Source organism: Passer domesticus, chromosome 12 (assembly GCF_036417665.1).
Source record: "Passer domesticus isolate bPasDom1 chromosome 12, bPasDom1.hap1, whole genome shotgun sequence".
Taxonomy (NCBI): Eukaryota; Metazoa; Chordata; class Aves; order Passeriformes; family Passeridae; genus Passer; species Passer domesticus.
The window spans coordinates 20,789,056-20,810,588 of NC_087485.1; the positions used below are offsets into that span (position 1 = coordinate 20,789,056).

The window sequence follows — 21,533 nt, forward strand, 5'->3', positions numbered from 1 at the left end:
CTGCCCCATCTGCTCAGGGCTGGCACTGCCCAGGGCAGCAGTTCTGCCTCCTGGGCAGGGGCAGCTCCTGGGCTCAGGCCCTGCCCGTGGCTCTGGGGCCATGGCTGGGCCCGGAGCAGAGCCTGGGCCTGCTCTGCCCTCTGCACACAGGGACACCCAGGGCTGAGGCCCCTCTCAGCTGGGGCTCCTCTCCAGGCTGAGCAGCCCCAGCTCCCTCAGCCTTTCCTGGGCACCCAGATGCTCCAGGCCTTGCTCAGCTCCAGGAGCTCCTGTCCCTGCTGTGCTGAGGATCCAGAGCAGGACACAGCACCCAGAGGTGCCTCCAGGGCTGGGCACAGGGGCAGGATCACCCCTGGCCTGCTGCCAAGGCTCTTCCCCATGTCCCCAGGGCACCCTTGGCCTCCTTGGCCCCAGGACACTCTGCCGGCTCAGGGACAGCTCCGTGTCCCCAGCACCCCTAGGTCCTTCCCCCAGAGCTGTTCCAGCAGGTCCCCCCAACCTGTGGTGATGCTGGGCTTGTTCCTGATCAAACTCTCCCAGAATTAAATTATAAATCAACTGAGCCAAACATGATGTATTTGACGTGCTGAGGATTGAGAAAACTGCAACTGGAAATGGTGCTTCAAATCTATTCCACATGCGGTCACAAAGAATGTATTTCTCCAAATTTTCCGAAAAATATTACCTTGTCCTTGAGGACTCACCTGAAGATGAGAGACATTCAATTTGAATGTTGTTGCTTTTAATCAAAGGCTGTCAATCACATAATATTATTTTAACCAAAATTAAACTGAGGCTCACCCTATTTCAGCTCACTGGTAATGATCAAATGCTTCATATCACTTTATGCTTTATTTGCATTTAAGTCCAGATTTTCATAAAAATACCCTGAGGTTTTAGGATTTTTACCAGCACCCAGTTATCATTTCCAAAGTGCATTGTGTCCTAATGTGAGACTGTTTGAAGTTATATACTGCTGACATTAAATGGAAAGATTTTCTTTGTTTCTGTAAGTTCAGAGTGAAAAGACAATATTAAACAAAATCATATATAAATAAGCTTTATAAAAGTTCATAGAAGGTGAAAACAACTCAAACCAATCATTTTCTATGGGCTTTTTGTTCAGAGAGAAAAAAAAAATCTGCACTTAAAGTAATATACTTCACTTGTTTCTTCTGTTCAGTGTCAGACTGTGTACAAACTAAATAATACAAACTTTCCAATGGTCTCATTAACTTTTGTTTAGTTATCCTATGATGAAATTATCTGTAATTTAAATAATGGACAGCAAATCCTACCCTTTGTTTTAAATCTGCTTCAGCTCCTCAGGTATCTGAAATTTTCCAGCTCAAATTTGTTAATTAAAATGTTTTTCCTCCTGTAGTAGCATCTGTTTCTAATTAAGTGATCACTATTTAAAAAGTCAACAACAAGAATCATGTTTTTACTAGAGCAAGAATAAAATAACCCACTGTACAACTATGAAAAATAAAAGTCCTCACACTGCAATTATCTGAAAGGCTGAATTAGGCTGGAGACTGCAGTTATTAAAGGAAGTCATGCAGAAATGTGCCCTTTAGCAAAAAACTTATTCTAAATTATATCAACCACTCATAGAATGGTTGGGGTGGAAACAGACCTTAAAGTGCCATCCCTGCCATGGCAGGGACACCTTCCACTGTCCCAGGCTGCTCCCAGCCCCAGTGTCCAACCTGGCCTTGGGCACTGCAAGGGATCTAGGGGCAGCCACAGCTGCTCTGGGCACCCTGTGCCAGCCCTGCCCACCCTGCCAGGGAACAATTCCTCATTCCCAAGATCCCATCCAGCCCTGCCCTCTGACAGTGGGAGCCATTCGCCCTTGTCCTGGCACTTCAGGCCCTCACAAAAAGTCCCTTTACTCTTTTAAGTGACTATTTTGCCACATGAATCTTTACATTTAAAATGAGCCAGGTTTAGGTATATCCTGACATTTCATGTTTTTATCTTGCTAACCCGCGGGCTTTTATCAAATAAAATCAGCCAACTTCACTGACCACCTCTGCAAAACAACTCTGTTTGTAATCCATAATCACAGCTCTTCCCTGTTTTCCCTTCATTCCCCCAAGCCTCGGGTCATTCACTGCACATTCAGAAATCTATGCAGTGTAACCAGGAGATCAGGATGAATGGGCGGACAATGGTATCTCCTGTGGGCTGGGATTCTCTGCTGGAGCTAAACTTGACCTAGGGCTACATGTAGTTATTCCACTTCAGCTGCTCCAGTGTTGGAGCAATGCAGGATTTCTTTGGCTTGGTTTAAAGAATCCCTTTTTGCCCAACAAATAAAAGCTGCATCAAGGTGAGAGACACTTTAATTCTTATAATTCTTAAATTATTACTATTAATCACTTATTATATTTTATTATATAGCCAGGGAAGGCTCAGGGTGGACACCAGGAGGAATTTCGCCATGGAAAGGGTGCTCAGACCTCAGCAGGGGCTGCCCAGGGGGGTTTGGAGTGCCCATCCCTGCAGGTGTCCCAGGAAGGGCTGAATGTGGCACTGAGTGCTCTGGGCTGGGGACAAGGTGGGCATCAGGCACAGCTGGGACTCCGTGGTTTTGGAAGCCTTTTGCAGCCCTTAAGATTCTATGATTTTATAAAATTAAATATTCTATTATTATATTATCAAGTCAGAAATTAATAAAGTTAGGAATATGGGACAACACAAGATTGTGGAGCAATACCCAGGGACATAACCGTGCAAATCTCCCTTCCCATATTTGAATATTGGTCCAGATTTACTCTGTGAAATGGGTGAGTGGAACACTTTTGCTACCAACAGGTAAATGGACCTCTGGGAGTGCTTAACATCTCTCAGCACTGAGTAAACACAATGTAAGCTAAGTATTCATGTGCACTAGTGACCCAATCCCTTGACAGTGTGCCTAAGCACAGGCAGGGGTGAGCTGGGCTCTTGGACACATTTACTCCAGCTCCAGAGGAGCAAACGAGGAGGGGAAATGTAGAGTGACAAGAGGCCGAGTGTGACTGACTGCTTCAGCAGAACAAGGGGCTGCATGAGGGCAGGCTGGGAATGGTTTTCCATCAGCAAAAATGCCAGAAGGAAGTGCCAGTGCAAACCATGCTGATATATTCTGTAGGTATTCACTGGAGGATTCTGCTTTGAGCAATGCCCAGGTCTGCATCCAGCCCCATTCACCATCCCTCCCTCTCACCATCCCTGGCACTGGGATGGGATCAGCACTGCTCCTTCCTATCCCTTGGCCTTTCTGCTATGCTTGGAGCAAGATATATGCCATCTCAGGGGTTCATTTATGCCAGCCGGGCTCTGTCTCTGCTCTGACCCCCAGTACTACAGTCCAAACACAAAATGAAAACAGCAGCAGGTAGAAGCAGGACAGTTAAATGAAGTAAAGACCTAATATATGCAACATTTTAGCAATTCTCCCTAACCACACAGTTTCATCAAGAGTGGTTTGATTACTTGGTTGTAATAGACAAAGCTTGAGTTTAGTTTACCCTCCAGGATAAAATAAAAAAAAAAAAGGTCAGCTTTTCATTAACAACAACAACAAAAAAAGTAATTATTTAAAAATGGTTGTGATATGTTAGACCATTAATAGCAGGATCCTAAGCACAGTTAAGTAGGTGAGAGGAAGTAGGCCAGTAAAACATCATGAAGTGATTTAACCTGTCTCTAATTAATAGAAATTCTGCATCTGTTTTATTCACATTATGCATTTTATGACCTCTTGACTGTTTCTCTTTCCTCCTTCCTTAAACTTTGAAGTTGCACCTCATTTGCAGCCTGGTACATTGCCAGCTAAAATAACTCTCATTTGATAATAAGACCAAGTGATAAGGTCATTCTTACCCTTTTGATAAGCTTCTATTGAAATCTATTATGTCTATAAATCCAAACAGAGCTTCCTCTTTATTTTGGTTTTTTTTTTTTTTTTTTTTTTTATTATTTTGTTTTGTTTTTTTTAACTCAGACTATTGGTCAGAAACAGAGCTGTTGCTTCTTTTTTTGCTAAACAGCAGTAGATGTTCTCCTGCTGCCTAAAGAACTAAAATATAACTGAAATTTAAAATATAACTGAAAACTGCATTTCTCCGTTAATGTCAGAAATTCTTAGTGGCTGCTTTCAGCTGACATTCCCTTGCCACCAACCATGCTTTACTTGGAAGGAGAAGAAGTAACATTTTTTTTCACTTCTAAAGAAATTCATAATAATTTAACTGTAATTTCCTGCGAATTCAAATCACCTAATGTACCATCATTAGGGCTAAATATTCCTGCTTTATCTATAGCATTTTACTTTGAGTCTCAAGGAGAGTAAATGTGATATGATGCAATTAATGATGTTCAGAAATCCTCTCCTTTAAAAAAACAAATCCTGGACCTCCTATGAAGCAGGTAAAATTAGCTACTGACAAAAAGGAATAACTGCAGAGTGATAAGTCCAGCTCATCCAGCCACAAAGAGAAGGGACTTTAGTTATTCTGTAATCCTTACAAGAGGAATCTCCAACCCAGCTACTTCAATTTTCACATTATTCATATTTTTATATTTATTACAAATGAGGAAAATAAGATCTGAGATCTGAGTTATCAGGCACAACTGTGAAAACTCAGGCCTAGAAGTCATGTGCCCATGGTGCATCTGCAGCTGAACTGACAGGAGAAGCGAAATCCTCTCAGAGCTGTGCATGGTCAGCTTATTCACTATGATTTTTTATTCTTCTGAAATTTATATACTCTATAATTTCCTCTCTCCTTAGTGACTTGCTGGATTGAGATAGAGACAAGGCAATTCAGTTTTATGGAAATATTTACAAGTCTAGTCCCAGCTTCTTTCCAATTAATGGAATGTTAATTCCAGAGATGGAATACCCATGTCCATCTATCTTACTACTGCATGCAATAGCTTAATAATTCTGGTCTAAGAATAAAGATTAAAAATGAAATACCACTAAAAGTATTATTGAAACACTGAAATAGCATATTCAAGCCTATTTCTTTAGTGAAATATTTGAAAGTGCAGTGCTTTCTCAGAGCAGGCACAAGAACCACAGCAATTACTACTAAGTTTGGTAGGAAAAAACCCCCCAAAACTTATTATTCCTTTCTTTCAGCACAAGGCAGACAGACAGATATCTTAACTGTTTAATTAAATTTAAAAAATGTCACCAGCCACCTTCACATATTAAGAAAATACACTTTGAAATGAGCTTCAGTAAAAAGCTTGTGTATGACAGAAATAAAATTGTGCAAGTGATACTTCAGTAATAATGGAGGAGGCATCTGTCATTTCAGAGCAGCTCTGAACACTGGAAACAGTAATGGATCAGAGGAATTAATTGCTGGTCAGGAGGTTTAGGACAAAGATAATCATATGTCTGAAAAAAAGCCTCACTGATCACACAAGGATTGTTCCTTCTTCCCCTTAAAGGCATTTAAAGTGTACAGCTCTTGCATGATGTGGAATTCAGAAGGGCAATCCAGATTATCATTTACCTGATGTGCTTCAGAGATCTAACAATAATCACAGAATTTCAGTGCAGCAAATGCAAGAGTTTCTTGTTGCAGCCACTAGAGGAATTTCACCCTGGTAATGTTTCAGCAAATTGCACTAATCTAAGTCATTTTCATCAGGCTACCAGAAGGGACAGGGCTGGGGTAGGGATCAGGAATTCCCAATCCCCTCATCAGACTTAGTTAAAGCTTATTTAAGGGAAGTAGCTGAAAGAAATCACATGTGCAGGTTTACAGAAGAAACAGAGCCCTGTCTAAACAACAGCAGACCCAGGGTAACTCTTCTGAGTGGGGTTATTCCCAAATCCACCTGTGCTGAGCACACACCGTGTGTCTCCTGCTCTGGTACCAGCCTAGTGACCCACCAGCCACCACCTGAAATATCCCAGTTCACAGTGGGCTATCAGCAGTGCTGCCTCTGGGACCTCTAGGAGACATCAACTCCATCTGGAGTAATTCCATGTTTCATTGGCAGGTGGAGATCTCATTAAATAAATACGGGAATACATTCAAAATGGATTTTTGAAACTCTTTTCCCTCCTCTACACAAACACTACCAAAGTGCTAAGTCGTTGAGTGGGGTGATTCACAACACATCTTCATGAAAAAGTAGCAACATTAACGAGTATTTTTCTTTTTCTTGATATGTACATTTCTGTCACACTCTGACCAACCCAAAGGCCTGTACCTGCTGTTTGATAAATCACTTGATTTAGGAAGGAAAATTTACATCCTGTCTCACTTCCTGTATTTGATTTTAAAACAAGAGCTTTTATGGTTTTTATATGAATAAATGAAAGAAGAAAAAAGCACCATCACACCCATCCAATGGAAGGGATCTGTGCTTCAGGCTTTATGGGAATCTCTGGACAGTGCCACTTCACACTCATTCTGTGCTTTCATTTCCATCTGGGACCTGCTGCTCCAGGGGAGTCAGGACCAGTGAGGTTCCCAGGTGAGATCTACTTCCCTTAGAACTGCCATGGCAATTCCTCCACTTTGGAGAAGATGAAGATCCTTCTCTTCTAAACCAACAGAGCCCAAACATTTCTGTCGAATAGCTCAACACAGCAAATTTCTATTATTAAATATTTAACTTGAAACTTCTGAGAAAGTCCAGCAGGTCAGCAGGTCATGGAACCAAGTTACAGCTGTGTCTTGTTATACCTCACAAAGCATATATATGTATATTTTATATACATATATATATATATATTTCTTTAAGTAAGTATTTAGATAATCTCAGTAACTACAACTGTAACTACAAGTGTATTCAAAACCTTTGGATTCTGCTGTTCCTGCCAACAATTTTTGGGGACCTGAAAATTTGCTAAATTGTTGTGTTGTGACGTCATCGTTTGCCTCAGTTACCCCCGGGCCCTCCCTGACGTTTCCTTCCCCAGGTGTGTCAATCACCTCCCCTTTCCCCCACCCTGACCTCTGCCAAATACTGTCTATCAACCCAGGAATTCCAGAGGAGCATCGAGTGATTGGGCAGATTCAAAAGATGCTCCCCATCCTTGGGAGGCATTGGAGCATCCAGGTGTCATTTTCCCCTGAGACCTCCTCTCCCATACCTGGATTGGTGGTCCCTGTATTCCCTCCCCTCCCCTTCTCCCCCGGGTTAAAAGGGCAAGCACAGCACATGATCTGGGAGTTCTGTTGGAGCTGTTGCTAGATTCAGGGGGCCTTGAATCTAGCAACAGGGGACTGCGGCCCAGAATAAAAGCCCTGGATTAAAACACTCCATCAGAACCAATTCCTGCCTTCACCATCACCTTAAAGCTTCTCTGCACAGGGAAACCTAGGGAGCAGACCCTCTGCAAGAGGAAGCTCTATCCTGCAAGCACCAGAGCCCTGGCATGGACTTGTGTCTGCATGCTCATCTGCGACTCACAGCTAGCCAAAGGTGTCTCTGGGGTGAAACACCACAGTTGCCGCTATTTGGTTCAGCAGCAGGGGCCAGACAAGCCAAGGCATGTCCCGTTCAGCAATACTGGTAATATTCCAATACTAAATGAGCAATGCAACACAAAAAATCAATGACAATCAACTGAGACCTGTGAGTAAAGCTGTTGTCTTGCATGAACTCATTGCCTTAGAAACGGAGACCCAGAAAAAAAATATGTTCATTTAAACTGGCCTTAACTAAAATTGAATGACTTCCCCAGAAAAATCTGGTGAATCAGTTCAGTTCTTTATGCAGACCCCAGCAGATGGCATCAGCTGGCCAGCAAAGTCACACAACTTCTCCTGCAGCATGAAACTCCAGTACAAGGAGGCACAGGTTAACAAACCACAGAACTGTTCCTCCCACAAGAAGAAAGCTGGGAATGAAGGACAACTCCTGGCATCCATGGATCACTTTTGCAGAAGAGCTGTGAGCTACACTCAAGATTTTATTTTTGTTAATGGGCATTTTAAAGCATGAATTCTCATGAGTTATTGCAAGCTGGGATATTTCTCCCAGATGTGAGATGTATCCCAGATATTTTATCCCATAGCTGGCATAAGTGAGATCCAGTTTTATGCAATTTTTTAATGCAACTATAATGTAAATAATGCTTGTTATTAGTAGCACTTTTGTAGAAAATCAACTGGAGTTCATAGAAATTATATAGAGAATAAGTCTGGATTATTAAAAATTACTCTGCCTCTCATAGTTGGAATATAGAAATGTTTATATTAACTAGTTGATTTTAGATTTAAAAATATATAAAATAAAATGAACCAAGAGTGATTTTCCTTGGTTATTAAGTGATCTTGTTTTTATATCCATGCAACAAATGAAAGCAACAAAGGGAAATTTTCGACCATATGTTGTTTGTTGAATAGTTTTCTATCCCGTTCTACTTTTCAAAACTGTGGGGTTCTTCTCCTGCGCTTTGGTTTTCTAGCACTGAATAATTTGTCATGCTAATAGAATTTGTTATCTTTATTGTAATTAACTTCCCCAATTCTAAGCTCATTTTTAACATCTATAGAATGATACACCAGAAACCTGTATTTCTGTGATTTAACCACCTCTTGAATAAATTCTATTTATATCTGTGCAAATAATGAAAAGGTACCTAAAGGCAGCTTTCAATTTTCTCCCTTCTTTAGTAATTTCCTCAGGAGTATGAGACTTTATAATGAAAAGTCAGCTATATTGAATAACAAAATGTGTTGTTCGCAGGATATGTAACTTTCATTAATGACTTGTGTTTTTCCCTTTAAAGAGTGGGATTTACTCATTTGCTTAAGAATGAGCTGAACGTGAACCACAGGAGCAATGCTGTCAATGGACAGATTTACTATAAATTATTAGAAACAAAGCAGCACTGAGGTCACTGAATCAGGACCAGGCTGAGCTGGGCTATGTCATAAATTCAGTGGTGTGGTTGATAGAGAGGATTTTACACTCTGACAGGGAGTGAAGTCAGGTTGGGGCTGATTCTCCTACACTACCAACAGCATCTTCCACTGGTACTGAGCTGCTCCCTTAACTCCCTTTTTCTTAACTCCTCCAGATTGGAGGAGTGTTTCCCCAAAAATACTGTGCACACCAGAGCCTGCTGGTGCTTGGTGGAGTTAAAGCAGCCCTGGTGCCTCAGCTGCTCTGGGAAGGAGGAGGGTGAATGCAAAGGGTCTCTGTGCACATTTTCAACCTCAGCCCTGGGATGCCCTTCTCCCACTGCTGCCTGCCTGGATACCTTTCCCAGCACAGCTGCTGCTCCTGGGGCAGGTACTGAACCTCCTCCAGTGGAAGTAGGAATGTGAGGGTTCTACAAACCCTCCCTACTCCCTCACCTCACTGGAACTCTGGGAGCCTGGAGCAGAAGTTGATAAAACAGAGGAGTAAAGCTGCATGAGGCAAACTGCATTTAATTATTTAATTTCCTTTCCTGAAGGCATTTTGTAACTCACCAGTGCATTCAGGATTCCCTCCCAGTCCTAAGTGGGTCTAAGTTTCAAAGGGTTTTTTTTCTCACAATAAAAGCAGTGAATAAAATGTGCCAGATAAAACAAACATTAGGATGTATCTGTTTTTTGTCCATGCATCCTACACTAAATGATATTTTAATACACCACCATGCTATGGAAACTTTATAGCTGAACTCAATATCATAATGTTGAAGGAAATAAGATATTCTGAATCTATGGTATTACCTATATTTTTGGAACTAGCTGAACACGTGGTTCACTTATCACTATGTGATAACTTTTTTCTTTTGTTGATTTATTTTATGTGTGGTAAAGCAAAACTATCAGATTTGATGTTCCCACTTACTGAGCACTCTGCTTTTTAAGCCTCTTATACTCAGAGCTTTCATAGCACCTTACAGATAAACACATAAATATTTACTTTTCCCTCTTGCAAAATGATCTGCACTTGCTATTACTCCAGTTGTCATATAATAAATAAGTATCTTTAGAACTATTTTTATGTTATTTACTGTCATCATTAATTCCAACGTTAATCAAAATATTTTGAATGCAGTCCAGCGGCTGACCAACTATTTTGATTTACTTTGCTGGAGACAAGCTGAGATACTTTGGTAGAAGGAGGGGAGGGGTTTTATTTCACTGTCTGTTCAGAAAATTAGCAAATTGTCTCACAAAAGGGGAAAAACCCTTGAAGAATTAGAAGCATAGATCTTCTATTCATGCCATGACTTCATTCACAAGAATAACCAAGCCCATAGGCTGCTAAGAGCAGACAGGGATGTGGCTGTCAGATGTTGGTGGGCAAAAGTTTTGCATCAAATGCATCTTTCAAATAATTTTCCACGACAGCACCTGCTCCCTCTCTGGGATGTGTTTGTGGAGTGTTGTGTTGTAGGGCTGGGGCTGGAGGCACAGGGTGATTTCACAGCCTTCTGACACCAGAATTCTGCATCTCTGCAGCCACAGGAATAATTAATCCTCCTAAAGGTGCCCTTGGCGTGGGCAGCTGCTCCAGGACCTTTTGACAGATGTGTCCCTCCCCCGGGTGTTCATTTGAAATGGAGATTGAGCACACTTTGAGACTGTGCACAGAGAAGGACATTGTTCAGCTGCAGGGAAAGACCAATGGCCATGTCCTGGAAGGGCATACTGTAGTCCCCAGGGTCACCTCAGAACACGGGGAGAGGAAGAAGGCTTCCCCCATAGTGCTCTGCAGCACCATGTTAATTAACCCCAGTTCTGTCCTCCCCATTGGCCTGCTTGCCTTACCTGCCCCTTTTGCCCATATATATCCCAGTTCTAAAAAGTTCTCTATTCCCTGCTTCCCCATTGGCCCTTGTATCCCTGCATATCCACCCTGGCATTCCCTATTGGCAGTCCCTATTGGTTGTCAACCTTTGCCCCACCTGTGCACTGCCCCTGTGTTCTCAGATTATTGGACCCTGATGAGAACTCCCTCTCCAACCCCTCCTACCCAATATTTAAACCTGGACCCTCCTTTGTTCCCCGTCTTCTGTCCCTAGATGCCTTTGATGTGGGTTCATTGAACCCATCAGAACTCTATACAGAAGACCCTTCCCAGCCTTCAGTCGTCGACCTCAGCTGTTCATAGTGTGTGTTTGCGTGGACTCTGTAGTTGTTTGTGTGCCTGCCTGTGATGTCAGCTTGGGGGGTGAGTTGGAGACAAAGAGGCCACTCACCCTGATGTTCATGTGGCAACAGAGAGAGTTTATTCTCAAGCCCATGCTTATAAAGGGTATTTGAAATCCTGCTCTGGATATTTTCATTGGTCTGATCTCTATGCTCCTTCAGGTTCTGGACAGTGAATGCCTGCAGCCTCGGGAGAGATGTGATTGGAGAGGCCCCTGTCAGTCAGCCCAGGGGCTGGTTAGTTGGCCTAGCCCAAACCAGCTTCTATGTGGCAACACCTGCCCAGATGCCATCATATGGAGATGCTTCTGGGAAGGTAGTGGCAACTCACCATCCGCCCGTGCTGCTACAGAAGTGTCCCTGCCTTCATTCCTAAGTGGCAGCTGGAATATTATACCTTTTCTCCAGGTGTTTCTTCATGACATGGATATGGTTTTTCAGCTAATGACAAACCTTTTGTAAGTTCTAAATAGAACCAGCAGCTACAATAATGTTTCAGAGCAAAAGAGTAGACATAGACACATGCTTTTTTTTCATATTCAAAAAACAATATTGTAAAGAACACTATTTCATTTGAACCTAACTCAGATGTCAGATTTTGCACTGCTGTGCACAAGTAGTTCTTACAGTGCAATTATTTTACAGATGTGTGCAACTGCTTCTTGTAAATTACTATCTTTTATTCCAGAGTGTTGCAGTGTGGTTTTGTCCCTAATAGTCTGTTCTGTTTACCCCCTGCTTTGTTGTTTCAGTCTAAGTTATACTTTCCCCACTAGCTGTCCAACCCCTTGTTGTAGAAGGTTCTCTGTTCCTCCTTCTTCTGAGTTGTCAATCCCATATGGTACCTGCCCCCTGCTCTGGAAATCCCCTTGGAAATCCTCTAATGTTCAAAGCCCCATGATCTGTTTCCCTCACTTTGTGTTCCCCATTGGTTTGTATATTGTGAATCCTGCCCTGTGATCCTGCCCCGTTTTCCCTATTGGTTAAATATTGTACCCTCCCCTTGAGACCTCCCCCATATATAAGCTCCTGCACACTTCCTGTCTCAGTCTCTTGTCCCTGACTCTTCCTTGGAATAAACCTTTTTGGAAATCCACAGAAGACCTTTCCCTCATTCTTGCTCCTGCCCTCAACGCTTGACAGCCTGTGCCACCGAGCATAAGCCCTACAGCTGAATCCTGGACTGCACTGCTTTCTGGGAACAGCCCACTCTTGGCTTGGTGCTGGGAGCTGGCTGGGGAAAATCCAGCACTGTCTCGAATTCATTTTATTTCCTGTGATGACTTCTATCATCTTCTGTCCCTTCTCATTGATATGTCAAGATAATTCCGTATAATAGTCATTAAAGGATAAGAACAAGAGATTATAGACAACCCCCCCCCTTGCTATTTGATTTCCAAAATTGGTAAATATCTGGTTAACGATAAGAAACATTGATCCACGTGAATTTTAGCATCAGGCACTCAACTTGAATTTAGGAATTATAGATTCTTCATTTTCCTTTCACTTTCAGACACACTTTAAAAATACAGAACACAGAAACAGAAAAGCTTTTATTATGGAATAGTTGGGATTCTTCACTGAATCATTTTGAAGGATATCAGGTTGCCCATAGCCTGCTAAAAATTAAACCTACTTCATGTGCTTCAAGTGTTACTAAACAACAAAAAAAAGACAGGATCTGAAGGCTGAAATAGGAAAAACAGCTTCTGATCAAACCTAATCATCATGCAGGAGCATTAATTTCAAAAAATAATTATGGTACAGAAGAAGAAATTAGTGTGATTATTTCTGTGATGTTCTTCAATAAAGAATTTAGGCATATATTTTTATTAATTCCTTTATATAAAGCATTTTCCTGCAAAAGATTTTATTATCACTGGAAAAAATAACTCACCTCCTGTTGCTTCCCATTGCTTTTTGCCTCAGATAGACACAGAATTTATCTCCTCCGTATGACCTCAAGAAGTATCAAGAATCTTTAACATTTATACCCAAACCCTTGGATTTGAATTTTTCACAACTGTTCAACTTTGAACTTCTAGAATGAAACGTCTTACACTATCTTCATTCTTTGGCTAGAGTGTTTTATGGAGTCATACGTCAAAAAGCACAAAATTTGTCAGCTGTATCCTTGAAAGAGTTACCTAGAGTAAATTTATATTTCAATCTCTTTCTTTCCATATCCATAAGAAATGCTGCTAAATTTAAGAAGATAGCAAAACAGTCTATATATTTGAAGTAAAAGTTTCCATTTCTTTCTAATTTTAGATAGAGATTTTAATGCTTCCTATTGGAAACATTTATATGCAATGAATACGTCATCTCTTTAGTAGGATGAGCTGTATTATTTCATTTCAGGCAAATACAAAAGTGCAAAGCGTTTCTGCCTTGTAAGTCCTCATTTACATTTAAAGAGTAATTTTAAGATAATAGGATTTTGAGGGTGAAATTTAGCCATGGCCTAGCTGTTTGCCAAGGAATGTTCTGTTTCCTAAGCAGGCAGGGCTCCTGCTCCTTGGTAGGAATGTTATTGAATTCACTCGAGATGACCACAGGAGTCACAATGAGAACATGCAAGGTGACATTGAAATGTAGGAGAGAGGTCAGAAACACAGTCATAAATAGAAATATGTGATGCCTATGGAATGAAGGTGGTAGGTGCATTAACAAACTACTTGATCAATGCTGATTGGCTGTTTCTATGGAAATATCTCTTTTATTGGCTGTTGGTAACTTCTCAGGACCTTTTCCATTCCATTGTTTCACTTACAACTAGGATGATTTCCAAAAATGAACATGCAATTAAACAATGGACAGTGACCAATCCTGCTTTAAATCCTGTCATAGTTGTTATGTATTCAGAGCATTGTTGTTTCATCTGCCTTGAATATCCAAAATACTGTACATATTAGCAAGACTTTCCTGGGCTGCCCGTTGTGGCCCTTCCGTGTGGAGCATTGATGGCCAGAACAGCATTGGGCTAGAAGTTTATCTGACTTGGAGGAATGCAATGTGAGTATTTCCCTGCTAACTGCCATCTCCCAAGTGACTGTTAATTGCCTCTGTCATTGTCTGCAGTCACCTCCAGACAGGATCTGGCCCCTGAGCTCAAACACCTGCTGGAGGTGACTGGGGAAAACTCTGCAAATGGCTGGAACAGCCAGTCCTGCACCTTGGCGTAGTCAAGGCAAAGCTTAGAAAAGATTTTAAAATCCCCTCTCATGTTCAGCACCTCTAAGCTCTCCCAAATTAAAGTGGTAAGGTTAGTTCAGTTCAACGATGGGTCAGAAATTTACTTTGCCGAGAAAAGGAAGAGGAGCTCCCATCATCAATCCTGCCTTCAGTTGAGGACTCTGGTCCTTAAAATCTGCTTTACTGCTGCTCCCCCCCCCCACCTCCAAATGAGATTTCATGTAATGGAAAAACGTCCAACCAATTCATTGAAGCTATTATTGAAAATAATCTAACAAATGTCAAGGAAGTTACATATTTATTTCCATTAGTTCTTAAATTCCATGCAGTCTAGAGAGAAGTAACCTAAATTATATTTATGTTCCTCAAACATAACCACAAAACACTGCCAGGAAGATTTAGAGAAGGCTGTGGATGAGCTTAATAGGGGAGCCATTGAAGCCAACAGACCCTTCAGTAACTATATATCTGCACCTTGGTTTTGGCTTTATGATCATAAAATAGTTTGGATTGGAAGAGACATTGAAGATCATCCAATTCCAACAATGTATCATTGTTCCAAAAAATTATTGTTGCACCTTAATAGAGTTGATTTGGAAATCTGCAGTGTTTTGTTAGAAAATTGTCATATCCTGTATATTTTGAAAGGAATGGGCTAAAAATACTGATACCTCTTTCAGGAAACCTTGCTTTTGCAGACAATTTCTAATTCATCCTGAATAAGTATTCGTGCTCCATCCCACATTTTATCTTAACCACACAAAAATGAAGGATTGACTTTTCCACTGTCTATCAATAACACATCTGTGGATATAAAAGAAAAGCAAAATTGTAACTGAGATCCAGTATTTTAATTCCTTTGCGACTGCTAAATCAATATTTGCTTATCCAGCCCAAAACTCATGAGTTCAATATTAACAAAAATATTACTATATTTACACTCCATTGGGGCCACAGGAACTTTATAGAGCCATGTCCCCATGCTTCTCTATGAATTTTTTAATCCCAAATTGTATTTAACTCCAGTTTAGATAAAATCACAACCAGTCAAAAGATATGCCTGGTTCTGGAATGAGTAAATTCTGTCTTACTTAAATCCTTAAGATATTTCCATTCCTTACAGTGAAAACAGTATCATATCAATAATTTAAAGAATAATTTTGTGCACCTTAAATTCAGTTATAACTGTCTATAGCACTTTTCATGGATTTCCATGATAAACCTTAAACTGAATTTTACTGACAGGAACTGATTTCATCAGGCAAACGCAACATTATCACTTGCACCCTGCAAGAAGAAAATGGAAACAATAGTCTGGTTATCCAAGGAAATTACTGTGTTTCTATTTTACCCTGTACAGAATGATTACAGCTCTGTTAACTGAAAACCCTTCTTGTTCTGTCCATGCTTGTAGATTAACTGATTTTTTAATAATATTTAAGGCATTTCTCTTGCTTATTGTAAAAAATATTAATGCTTTGCTAATGCTTAAAAATCAACCTCCCCATTCAGGAAAATGTACTGAAAAGTTCTTGGGGGGGATTAAAACGTAATTATTTGAAATTTATTGGAACACTTGCCTTTCAGTGAACATAAGGCGTAGAATTACAGAATATTTGGGGATGGAAGGGACCCTAGAGATCATCTCATTCCAACCCCATGAACAGGGACACCTTCACTAGACCAGGTTGTTCAGAGTTCCCTATTTATGCTTTCTCATAAGTGTCAAAAGGACTCTTTTTGGTTCTTTTTCATGTGCATGTTTTAGTACAGCTTGGAAAAGTGAATATCTTAGCAAAGTGAAGAGATTAGGTCTGAGTATAAAGAAGCAGCTAAACTAATATCTTGTGTATGTTTGGAGTAATGAGCAAGCAATGGTGAAGTTCTGCTTGGAAAAGGAAATCAAATCAGCCTTCTCAGGAGATAACAGTAATTCAAACTAGATATTTCTTTTAGTGGAAGCTCAATATCTTTAGACTAACTGAACCTAAGGAAAAGCCTTTTCATTAAGGATTATCTGTCTCTTTTGCAGAGACCTTATTGAAGAGTAATGAATTTAATGAAAAGCCCATGTAAACATCAAGCTAAGAATTCTGGTGCTAAAACAGGGCAGATGATCCCCTCCCTTGGATCCCACTGCTGCCATATGCATCTAATCCCAAGCAGAGGAGCTTGTTTGTAATGGAGAACTCTTCTCTGAATGGGGAACTCACAAAGGAAAGCTGGCCTGTGCTTCCAGACAAGAAGAAAAGTGAAAGTGAAGACAATGAGTGAGTTACTGTCAGTTTTCACGGAAGCTGTGGACTCAAAAGACCTTTTAACAGAAACTAGGGACAAACTCTTACTTATTAATCACTTTCCTACACCCTGCTTTTCTCAGGAAAAAAAAAAAAGCATTGACTTTTTCTGTATTGCAATTGATATTTTCCTTTTGATTCCGTTCCAAAAACATATGGTGGAACAGCTTTCCTGTTTCTTCCCAACTTATTTACCATGGAAGTGCACTGAGCACCAGTACAAAGGCAACGGCTGATAGCTGGGGGGTGAAACCTTCCAGCTTTATCCATTCAGGATCACACTCCCACAGCATCCCCCTCAGTGCTTCTGGAGAAAACCTCCTCCACAGGCTGTGTTATCCTTAGGAAGGGTCATTCAGGGTTCCTGGGAAGGGAGGAGTGGATGGAGGTAGTTTGCCAGCAGTGACATGAAAATGAAGGCCTGAAAACAGGAACTGCCCCCCCCCCCAAGAAGTGTCCCACACCAGAAGGACATCTCACAAATGAGGGAAGCATCCCAAGAAATCAGGTGCAACTGTTGGGCTGTTTCCTTGGGAATTCTGGCAGATGGAAATGGAAAATGACTCTGAAGAGGCAGCAGAGCAGATGGCAATGATTTACTGCCATGGCCTGCCCATGGTCAATAAAAACCAGAAACAAGGAAGAAAAAAGAAAAACCTATTGGCAAACATAAATTCATCCTGATAACTAAAAAAATTAAATAATAATAATAATAATAATAATAATAATAATAATAATAAAAAGAAATCCTGTCTTGATATCATGTCATAAGAATTACCCCAAAGTCCCCCAAACTACAATGATTGAAAAAACTGTATGTAGCTTAATATCATTTGTAATTATCGAAAGACAAAAATACTGGAGCTGTTGTTTCTGCTCTTTTCAAATTCCACCTGCTAAAAGTCAGGAGAAAGATATTCCATCCTCGGCTGAACTCTCTCATTTTTCTGGCATCAAGTTATCCCCTTAATTGCCTGAGAATTTCCTCAGAGGCTTAATATTATTTATATTTAGTCCATAAAATTCTCAAAAATCCAAATGTCTAAGGTAAGGCTCTATTGACCCTAATGTTTAATATCTACAGATATTCTATATTGATTTCAGTAAGTCCACATGATCTCTTTCCCCCTGCTCCCTGATGTGGAAAGACTCAGTTACTGCTTCTCTTGGTCAAATTCAGCCTGATTTTCTTTCTCCTTTGAATTAGCAACTGTAGAAACATGTAATATATAGCAGTATTTAAAATTATATAATTGCATTAACAAAGCTTACGTAGATCCACATTTCCCAACAGTGTAAAAGAAAACACTGAAATTTTATTTTTACAATTGGCCTCATTTAGTGAGACCAAAACTTCCAGGAATGAGGTGATATTTTGATAAAAGTGTCCCTGCAACTTTATGTTTTACTCCTGGATGATGAAAACTCTGTGGAATAAAGCAGAGGTAGCCTATGCCTTTGGAAACTCTGCAGTGAGGTTGGGTAAACGCTGGGAAACAACACATAAAAATAACTTTCTCAGAGGAACTTCTTGATGCCTTCATTCTTAAATTATTAGTTCAGATTTTTACTGAGCAGGCATTTGGCACTTCCATATTTTTGTCAAAAAGTTAAGGTTCTGAGAATTTTAATCTTAGCTCAAGCTTGGTGTTCAGCCTGGGCCAAAAATCCTTCAATCTGTAAGTAATTTTGATAGGAATAATCTGATTTAACTCAAACATGTAAAGAAGAAAAAGAGTCATGTAAAATCACCAACAATCCCTCCTCAGTTAAGGGCCTGTTACTGTTCCCCATTGGATCCAGACTGGGCTCATTCTCAATTCTGATATGAACTTGTAACTTTCAAAATTCCAAAAGCTTTAGTATAATATAAATTGAATTTATTAAGTCAGTAGTGAAAATAAATTTATCCATTCAAATACCAATATAAATTGTTTGGTTCTTTCTCAACATTTGATAGAAAGACCTTATTGCTACAGAAATTATGAAGCCTCTTTCAGAGGATTAGAATTTTTTGTTGTGGTTTAAAACACAGTTTAGAGCCAGACCACACAAAAGCACCAGTGGTATGTATATATTTATAAAGAAAAGTAATGCATTCTATTTTTTGTATTTATTTTCTTCCGTGATTTGTGGTGCCATCCTTTCCCAGCATCAAAGATTCTGTTGGAAAAACCTCGCAGAATCATTAAAATTGGAAAAGAGCTACAAGGACGAGTCCCAGCTGTGCCTGATGCCCACCTTGTCCCCAGCCCAGAGCACTCGTGCCACATTCAGCCCTTCCTGGGACACCTCCAGGGATGGGCACTCCAAACTCCCCTGGGCAGCCCCTGCCAAGGCCTGAGCACCCTTTCCATGGGGAAATTCCTCCTGGTGTCCACCCTGAGCCTCCCCTGGCCCAGCCTGAGGCCATTTCCCCTTGTCCTATCAGTTGTGGTCTGGGAGAAATGGCCAATCCCAACCACCATATCACATGTTAAAATGGGTTGGTGATTTCTTGGATCACTTGTTAATTTTATTTTTTTAAAAAGACTATGTTTTGCTTGTTGGGCCCTTGTGACATTCAGATTCACAATTTTTTCCCTATGCAGACACCAGTGCCTGGCATTGGTGTTCCTAAAAGTTCTTTCCCACACTTCAGTATGAACCTCCTGTATGACTTGAGCAATCAGCAGCCAATGAGAACATTCTCATCATGTGGCTGCAGTTAGGCCAGCAGCCTAAGAGTTAAAGGATGAGGCCCAGGTTAGTGTTGCTTCTCTCTCTTGGGCTGCATGAAGCTTTTTGGAATGTTATTCAAAGACTAACCCTGTCCTCAGCTCATTTTTTAAAGCAAAGCCTGCGGTACTTGAACCTGTCTGCTTCAAGCCTTGATTAATGTCATTGGCTGCTGTTCTCCTTCTCTCCTCATAGCTGCCAGATGGAATGCTGAAGATTATTCTGCATCACTTAATTGGAGTTTATAATTAAAAAATGGTGAGTGCTATGGACTCTGTTTTTCCCCTTTGATCCCAACACAGACAAACAAGTTTCTCTAATCAGTAATTCCCCCATGTCCCATCTCAGAGCCTGCCTGAGCTCACATGCCTCTCATCTTGCTGTATATGTTCTTTTTGCACCCTTCTCTTGTCTCCAATTTGGAGACAAATTCTGGTCATACATGTTTTTTCCTTTTAAAAAATTCATCCTACATATGGAAATGCAGCTCTTTCTATGTCCTCCTGTGCATATCTCCCACAACACACAGCAAAATAGCAACGTGTGCCCAAACCATACATATGGCTCCTGGAAAGTCAGCTCCAGGACTTTGGGAAGTTCAGCTAAGGATAGTTTTGAGCAGTGACTTTCTGCATCATTTTTGGAGGACAGCCAAACTGAGCAAAGGCAATTATACTTCTGCTTCTGTTTGTAGCAGCAAAGTGTGCGTGCACACACAGGAATGGGCATAAAAGTCTGCACAGTGCTTTTAAAGCAACTGCTTTTACCTTTCACTATGTAACCAGTGCCACTGCAGGCGGAAGTAACATAGGAAGAGTTCAATATGCATCAATTGTAACAAATGAGTGGTTCAGGCCTCTCTTTTCTTTTTGAGCTTGCAATGCATGCCATAATGAGAGAATGTTCTCAAATGTGTAAAATGTTCAGTGAAAATGGCCAACAATAACTGAAATGTCCTCCTTCAGAAAAAGAAACAGAAATATGACAAGTACCATCACTGGCGTTCACTGTTGTGTCGCAAAAAGGCTGCTGGACAGGTGTCTGATTTACTGGCGTAAATCAGTGTGGTGCAGACAGAAATTTTTCCCTGGTAGGGTGGGCAGGCCCTGGCACAGGGTGCCCAGAGCAGCTGCGGCTGCCCTTGGATTCCTGGCAGTGCCCAAGGCCAGGCTGGACACTGGGGCTGGGAGCAGCCTGGGACAGTGGAAGGTGTCCCTGCCCATGTTACTAGAATTTCTTCCCAGTATCCCAACTATGGCACTATGAGACACTTCTCATTTTTGTTAAGCAGGCCCATGATTTATGTGCTGCATTTTTAATCATGTCATATTTCTTATGGAAGCATCTCTCTCCTGCCCCCTTCCAATTTGCCTCATACTAATTCATCTCTTCTACAGTGAGTTTTATTATTCATGAAAGAGAGTTGCTTCAGAAGAAGCAAGAGCTGAAGTGCTGAATGTCATATGGAGCTGTGGAAAGGCTGGACAAGGATCCACAACTCCAGAAGAAACACCAGGTAATCCCTTGCCGGCCAAGAGGAAGCCTGGGATCTCTTAAAGACTTTAGGGTTGAGAAAACAACTGTATCCATAAGTTCATGTTCCTTTCACTGTGTCAGAAGACTAAAATGGAAAATTAAATCCACAGATTTTCCTGAAAAAAGTTTGGTCCTAGAAAAGCTTTCCTGTGTTGAACAAATAAATAGAAGAAGCAGATGAAATCTGGTTGAAGAAATGCTCAGCAATCCTGTCCCCACAGACTCTCCACACATCAGTGAAATATTGCCCCAAAAGAGATTTATCTGTACATATTTAGGGCCAAAACAGATATTATTTTCATCACAATACAGAAAAAATAATTTGAAGCTGCTGACGTGTAACTCAGTAGTACAGTTTCTAAAGAAAGCTTTTTAGCTTTTGACTGTAATATTTAGCGTTGTCCAAGTGTAATGATGAGATAATTGAGATTTAAGTCTGTGTGTGTAATTATCTAAATCCATACATTATAATCCAAAAAGGTAATCAAACCAGTCATTTTGAAGAACAACCAACACAGCCCACAATTTTCTGCCGTTGCTGTGCTCAGGATCAGCAGCACACAAAAGTCAAAATGCTGGGGACAAGGGATGCTGCTCATCACCACCCAGACTAAAGAAAATTATTTGACAAAACAAGGCCACTTTTATATTACACTTGTGGTGTTAA

General features: G+C 40.8%; 1 long non-coding RNA gene across 1 annotated transcript; it reads left to right on the plus strand.

Annotated features, from left to right (window-relative positions):
- The first annotated feature begins 10,952 nt into the window (after positions 1 to 10,952).
- Positions 10,953 to 21,261, plus strand: LOC135279691 (uncharacterized). Its single transcript, XR_010346916.1, has 4 exons — positions 10,953 to 11,578; positions 16,348 to 16,585; positions 19,526 to 19,588; positions 20,728 to 21,261. It is a non-coding gene; the product is annotated as an uncharacterized LOC135279691 (long non-coding RNA).
- The last annotated feature ends 272 nt before the right edge of the window (positions 21,262 to 21,533 follow it).